Below are 7,881 nucleotides of genomic sequence, written 5' to 3'. Positions count from 1 at the left end.
GTGAGACTGTCACACCCTGTCCAGGGCCACATCTCTTCACAGCCTCCATGTCCAGGGGAGGAAACTCAGTGGGCAGGGAAGCCACCCACCGGTTTCTAAGTTTAGTCCAGGCTAGAGACCATGCCCATCACCCGCCTCCCAGGCTAAGCCAGGCATGACCTCATCTCTGCTCTAAGACTCCACACTTCCACTTCCTGCCTTTGCCAACAGGGAGCCAGTCTGGCAAGCAACTTGGAAATGAAGAGAGAGATGGGACTCTGGGCTTGTAGCCAAGATAGGAACCAGACAAAGGAAACAGGAAGCTGCCACACACATGTTGGAACCTGTGGCCTTTATTCATGCCCCCCACCAAGTGCAGTCAGAGACAAGGCCCCTGCCCCAAAGAGAAACCCCAATCCACCTACCCTAGAAATGCTCCTCTGAGCCAGAAGTATATAAAGTGCTAGTGTGTGACCATCCTCTGGGGAGGGCCAAAGGGAGCAAGAGCCCTACCCCTGGACCAAGGCAGCAGGGACAGGGACTGCTCAAGAAGGGCAGGCCACAGGCCCAGCTCCCAGAGGACAGGGAGGGAGGGCAGGCCTGCCACCACTCTGGGGGCTAGGGAAACGATGCAGTCCTGGGCATGAGGGAACTGTAAAAAGGAGCCTTCAGCATGGAGTCCTAAGGGTGGAGCTCAAGGGCAAGTGGGTGATCCCTAAGACCCTGTGAAGAAAGGTGGCATCAGGAGCCGTGGGGATCTCAGAGAATGGGACAGCCCCTCCGGCGCTTATTCTTGTGGACCTGGAGGCCAGCTCGAGTGGCCATCTCGAAAACCTCTGGCACTCCCTCATAGGTTTTGGTGGAGCACTCAAGGCACTGATATGATTTGCCATATCCCAGCCTTCCTCAGATCGGACGGGTTTCTGAGAAGACAGAAGATAAGGCAGAGGAATCTGGTGGCTAGGTGCACCTCTCACCACATGACCTATAAGTATAGTAACTATAACAAATACCTCCTCCAGCCTTGAGCCCACAAAGCATCCAGAACCCGGCTGCCCAAGGCAGGGATCTAAACCTCATATTTACATTCAAAGTTGTCCCCAGACTAGCCCCTCCTCTCCCACCAAATCGCAGACCCTATGGTCCACATATGTTTTGCCTAAATGTGTGTCGGCTACCTCCTTAATGACCTACCTTCTCCATCATCCCTCCAACCCATCCTGTGCCTGCTGTTTCCATTTTAAAACCTTGCCTTATATAATTATCCTCTCAAGATAGTCTCTATTCCATACCCTGGCAGCTTCCTGTAATAAACTCTTCCTCTGGTCAGTGGACCGCTTAGTGAGACCCTGAATAAGCCAGCTCCCTTGCCCTCTAAGCCTTTTTTCAGCCATTGATGATGCCCTTCCTCCCCAGGTACACTGATGGTGCAGTCTGCATACCCTAAGTGAAACATAAGCTGTCTCCCCGTGGACAAGGACTTCCTTATTCATCTTAGTAGCCCCAATTCCAAAGACAGAATAATAAACTGGAATAAATGAAAATGCCAAGTGACCTTGGACAAGTCACTTCATTCTATGATCATCTGATTTGATACTGAGGTTCCTTCAGATTCTTAGCAGGGCACACACATGGGAGAGGAGGAGGTAGATATCACTATGACTGCTTAACACAGGACAGTCGGCTGAAGAGAGAGCTCATTTCTGCCCCAGCCTGCAACCCCTCAGAGGGCACCTTCCTCCCCAGGGTTCCCCATCAGGCAGCCCCACCCACCTGCTTCATCTTGGCCAGCTCTCTCCTGGTATGCTCATCTTGCCTGAGTCCTTCTTATTCCCCACAAGGATGATGGGCATGTTGGGGCAGAAGTGCTTCACCTCCAGGGTCCACTTCTCAGGAATGTTTTCTGCACAGACATGTCCCAACAGGTACCTTGGTTTAAGCATGTGAGCACTGGTCTTCCTTCCCATAGCAGTCTGAGGCTGATGGTCTCCTTCATACCTCAAAACCCCATCCCTTGTAGCATATCCTCCCCCAAGCTCTTCCAAACACTGGAGATGCCACAACAAAGGAGCCAGCAGAGAATGTGTGGCCCTTGTGACTCCATCCCCACAGCCTCTGAAGATGGCTGACTCCAAAGCATCTCCACCCCCTCTCTCCAAAGTCCTCACCCAGGCTGTCAGGGCTGTCAATGGAGAAGCACATGAGGATGACATCTGTGTCCATATAGGAGAGGCGCTGCAGACATTCATAGTCTTCTTGCCCTGCTGTGTCGCACAAAGCCAGTTCCACCTGACAAACGGGCAATGCATAGCTGACCCCAAGGGCCCCAACCTACTACCCAGAGATCCTCTCAAACCACTGGTCCTGCTGTGTGCAAGGCACCATATTAATCACAGTCATAACAAACTCAATTGAGTTTTTCTTTAAAGTTCTAAGATGTAAACTGGGTGTACTGGTGCATACCTATAAACCAGCTATGTGCGAGGCTGAGACAGAAGAATCGCCAAGTTCAAGGCCATCCTGGGGAACTTAACAAGATGCTGTATCAATTTGTTTAAAAAAGTAAAAAGGGCTGGGGATGTAGTTCAGTGGCAAAGTGCTGCTGGGTTCAACCCCTAGTAACCCCTCTCCCACAAAAATCACTAAAATGTGTTTGATTTTTGTGATCTCAAATGAATAGCTATCGTGAATACCACTTTAATTCTCACACTCCTTTAGGGTAAGTCATGCCATCATCACCATTTTGTGGTGGTGGGGAGTTTAAGCCCAGAAGCAAAGGGACTTGGCCCTGATTACAAAGCGAGTATGTGGTAGAACCAGAGGATATATCCAGGTTTTCTTTGGGGTACTGGGGATTAACTCAGAGCCTCACACATGCTAGGCAAGTACTCTACCAATAAGCCACACTCCAGCCCTTTTTATTTTAGATAGGGTCTGGATAAGTTGCCCACACTGACCTCAAACTTGTGATCAATCTTCCTGCTTCAGTCTCCTGAGTAGCTGGCATGATGGGCATGTAACATCACACGTGAATATATCCAGGTTTTCTAAAAGTGCAGTTTCATTTCTCAAATTTTACTTGTTCCCACAGGAAAATAAAACAAAGATGTGAGAGAGTGGTAAGGAAGGACATACTACATGACCAGGAACAGGGTTCCAAGGCAGGATAGGAAAGGGCTCTTGGCCTTACCTGCTTGCTGTCCTCCTCAATGTCTGTAATATAGTTCTCAAATACAGTAGGGAAGCAGACCTCTGAAAACTGATCCTTGCTGAAGACAATGAGGAGGCAGGTCTTTCCTCAGGCACCATCCCCCACAATCACCAGCTTCTTTCTGATTGCAGCCATGGCTGGGGCTGGCAAACAAGAGGCAGTAGGGATTTGGGGGAAAAAAAAAACTAGTAGTACAAAAACTGCTCTGTGACTGCCAAAACCTCTCCACAAACCTGGGCAAAGGAAGAGAAAACAGAAAAGGGGGCTTGCTTCGGCACATTCTTGCCAAGCACCAATCCTGTAAGAAACAGAGTTTAAGATTTTTAATTTCTGGGGCAGGGACAGGTCTTCTCCAATGGGTTAAAATATAGCAGTGGGAGGTGGAAGAACCCACTTGGGAACCAGAAAACGACTTTCAAAGTTATACACTCAACTGAAGGGAAACAGTTCAGGGATGCCTCCAGAAAAGCCAGCCTTTATCTGCTTTGCATATTGGAGTCATGAGACAGATTTCATTTGTAACAAGATTTGATACATTTAAGGTTTAATAATTGCTAAGGTATAATCTAGAACAGATTGTGCCTTGGCTTGAGTCACGCTTGCCTAGTCAAAAATAAGGAGTCCCTCTACAAAACCAGATACTAGCAGAACCACTTACTAGGAGGCTGATAGGTAAGAGAAGGAATATTTATAAAGCCCCAAGGTACCCACTCTTTGTTGGGTATTTTGACAAAAATTATTTACCTCAGGTTCCAGTGGCTTGTTAGGTGAATGGTGCACTTCCCATTTTGACAACAAGGAAACTCTCTGAGGGTTAGATAATCAGAGTGTCAAGGACAGCACTCAAAGCAGGGCTCTATGCCTCCAGAGTCTCTGCCTTTCTACATGTCACCTCAGAGGTGGAAAGGAGAGCAGGAGGAGGAAACCCCAGACAGAGGACAGAGGCAGCAGCCAGCAGCTTCTCTGACCCACCCCACCCTGTCCCCAAACCCCGGGTCACACAAAGGAGGCTCAGTCCAGGCAGTACCCACAGGTCACATTAGGGCAGCCTGCCTTCCTCCCCTCTTCCTGCTGGGCCTGGCGGCAACACTAGGTTACTCAGCCCCCAGTAGGGGACAATGACTACACTGTAGGGAATCACACATCCACCACAGCAGAGGGACAGAATAATCCACTAGGGAATCACCTCCACCCACTCTGGAACAGCCCCTTCCTCCCTCTGTCCTGCTCACTTTTATGCCCTGCCCACCCCTCCCTGTGACTCAGGGCAAGGAGTCAGCTTCCCAGGGTTATCATGTGTCCCTCATCACCAACACACATGAAGGAGCAGTTCATCACACCTGCAGTTCGTCACACCTTCACAGCTCCCCTCACTTCCTCCTTCCCCAGGGAGGGGAGCCAAACTCCACCCAGCTAGATTCCCAGCCCTGCAGTCAGGGAGAAAGAGAGGGTGTGCTCTGGAGCTGAAATGAAATCTAGGCTGTTGGGAAGAGGGAGGGAGCTAGAGCCTGGGCTGGGAGGAGCCCCAAAAGAAATGACAAATGAGGACCAGTCCCTCCACCAACTAGGCAGGGAGCACAAGGTATGGTAGGTAACCTGATCTCTGCCTCAAACCTAGGTTTTCCTCAGTCCCACATCCTGTCATGCTGGGCTGAGCTCTTCTAGTCCCTGCATTCCACCACCTCACATTATATAGCCTGGGTCTGCTTTTTAGGAAGCAGAATACTCCAGCCCCAGGCTGTTTCTCTTCAACAGTGGGATGCTAGGTGGCCCCTCCCTCTCCTCCACTTACACCTCCAGAAAACTGGGATGTGGAGGAAGAGGACATAAGTCACTGAGAATTTATCCAAACCACTCTCCGGATCACAAAAGGGCTCTTGCTGATATCCCAAATGACAGGGAAGATGTGCCCTGCCGACACATCCCTTCCAAACAGGAGTTCATTGAAGTCTACCCAGGTGACTGACACTAGGATTTCTTCCAACTCCCCCACCTACTCCCATTAGTTCAACTCATGCAACTGTGTAAACATGGGCTGGGGTAACTCCAACACAGGCAGTGCTGATAGAGAGCAATAACTACTGATCTACCAGTCACTTAGGCAAGAGTGCGCCACTGCCATCCCCTAGCAAGGCAACTGGCACCAGATGGTGGGAGGCAGAGGCCAGAACTTCAGGACAAGGACATGAATTAAGTGACCTGAAACCTCCAGCTCAGAAGACTTTCCCTCCAGGCTCTGGTTGGGCCAGAAGAGCAAGCAGCCCAGGCCAAGCCAGGACACAAGGCCCAATGCCAAGATGGCATGAACAATAGTTCCCTGTGAGAGGAAACCCCAGAGGAACTGCCCCACTGACCCTAAAACGGGCAACCAAACCCCACGCAGAGACTGAAGTGGAGCTGGAATGGAGCCTGGAACTTCTGGTGCCTCCCCTGAGACAAGATATGTGGGATACCTAGCTCATTCTCTTGATTTTCCCGAAGATCCAGTGGGCCTCCTACCTGGCTCACTTCCCCTGAAGTTTGGGAAAGACTCACTCTTCAGTTGACACCTCTTCCTCAACTTTAAAGTCAGATCTGAGAGAACTCTTTGCCCCGGGCTCCCCAGCTGACATCCCTAAAATAAATCTTTAGCCTAGATGGGGAGTGTGGAGGGTAGATTCCTTCACAAACTCGCATGAATGAACACACGAACACACAAGGGCTGGATTCTTCCAGGTCTCCCCTACCCCATGCCCCAGGCAGTTTCCAAGGACTGTCGAGGGCAGCGTCCAACCCGGGTCCAACCTCCGCTGAGCAGTGGCAGCCCCCAAGGGTCACACCGCGCCCTTATTCCCGCCATTCCACCGTCGGGGCCTGGAAGAACTCCCAGCCCATCCCCAGCACCCCAGGCCAGGTCCGCGCTGGGCCGTCCAGCCTGGGGCTAGCCAGGGCGTCTGGGCTGGGTTCCCTTGCGGAGGGAGATCAAGGCCGCTCCCTTGTTCCACGGGGGAGGCTCGGAGAAACCCGGAGGGTAGGGAAAGGGCTCCTTTCGGGGCCTCAGCAGGAGAGAGCCCCTGCCAGGCCGCTCCTGGGGCCCCTCGCTGCAGTCCGGGGAGGAGCCCAGCAGGCCGGACCCCAGTGCAGCCCGGACGCTGCGTCCAAGGGGAGGGAACGGGCCAAACCCCTCACTGGACCCGCCTGAGTTCTCGGCTAGTGGAGAGGAGGAAACTGTTCTCCCGGGAACTGGGACGCCCTTCTTCCCCTGCCAGGACCTCTGTACCTTCTGCTCCGTTGCCTCCAGTTGCGCGGCTGGTGCAGGAGGCTGAGACTGACCCTAGGGGCCGGGCCCCGCCCTCCTTCAGCCCTTGGCTCGGCTGGCCTCCGGCCCAGCCCCAGGCGGCCAAGGGTCGCCTCCGCTGCGGCGAGGATTGGGGGCGCCTGTCCCTGGCTGGGTGAGAGGCTGGAAGGAGAGTCGCTGTGAGCTGCCAGAACTGCAGAGGAGTGGGCGGTGACCGGAGCGGGTGGGACCCCGGAGGACTCGGCCTCTGCCCGGCCTTCCAGCCCCTAGGTGCAGATGGGCGTTGAGAAAGTTGAGAGGCTCTGGGGTGGCGTCAGGAAGGGCCGCTGCTGCCCTCCTGCGGCCAAACAGCACCCGCTCCTGCCCCACCAGGGCGCTCGCGGGAGGCAGGACTGGGAAACCTGGGTGCCCGCGTGGGCGATGGAGTGGGACGTGGTGTGTGCAGAAGACCACTCTCTGCCACTAGAATCCTTGCGGAGCAAGCATAGCCTGACTTCATCCCTAGTCTGAAGGCCCTCCAGAACCTTCTGGGACCTGCAGAACCAGACCACCGTTCTGCCTCGTATTCCCTTCCATCCATTGCCTGGAATTTCCCTGAGACCAATTCCTACCTACTTCTCCAAGGTTACTCTTGGAAGTGCTTCTGGATTCCCAACCAGGAATACAGTTCCCACTCCTATTGTATTACTGTGCCGTTAGCGACACTAGCCCCTTCTGATGTGTTACATACCGTATTTCCCTACATGTAGATCTTCCTTGTAAAAATGATTGAGGAGGTGGACAAAGAAGGAGGAAATCTATCAACATTTTATTGACTTGTATATTCTAGGAACTACATAACTCAACCTTTTAAATACTTGTCACAATCCTTTCGGGGGAAGTATACCCATCTTCTTTTGCCTGTAAGGAAACTGAGATTTGAAGACACAGCTTAGCAAATGTTTGAGATTTCTGATAGCAAGAATTCGTACAGTCAGTCCTGTGTGACTACAATGCTGGTGCTGTCTTCTGATGACTACCGTGCTCCTCCAGTCTTCCCCTCCCCTTGTCTACCACAGTGTGTGTCCCATGATCGGTTTTCAAGAAATATTTGCTGAATAGATGCATGTTAGAAGTCTTACAGACTTTAAAGATCTAAGTACAGCCAACACATTTGGTAAATGAGCAAACTGAGTTCAAGAGCAGTTTGGTCCCCAGGCCTCTTAATCCACTCAGTAGTTCACTCAGTATGAAGTGAGAGTTATGTGCTGAAGATTGATTTATGCCTTCAAATAATTTGTAGTCTAAATGAGGAATACAAACTATCTCAAGATATCTAACGCTTATGGAACCTGACTCTATATACATTAACTATTTCAGTCCTCACAATAACCTGATGGCCTAGTAGTGTTATCTCCTGATCTCCTAGTAGTGT

At 51.7% G+C, this 7,881-nt stretch overlaps 1 pseudogene; it reads right to left on the bottom strand.

The window, feature by feature from the left end:
- Nucleotides 1-738: 738 nt before the first annotated feature.
- On the bottom strand, nucleotides 739-3,325 carry LOC144252193 (rho-related GTP-binding protein RhoC-like; annotated as a pseudogene).
- Between the last annotated feature and the right edge of the window lie 4,556 nt (nucleotides 3,326-7,881).

This window comes from Urocitellus parryii, unplaced genomic scaffold (genome assembly GCF_045843805.1).
Source record: "Urocitellus parryii isolate mUroPar1 unplaced genomic scaffold, mUroPar1.hap1 Scaffold_37, whole genome shotgun sequence".
NCBI lineage: Eukaryota > Metazoa > Chordata > Mammalia > Rodentia > Sciuridae > Urocitellus > Urocitellus parryii.
This window is presented reverse-complemented; position numbering and strand designations above follow the sequence as displayed.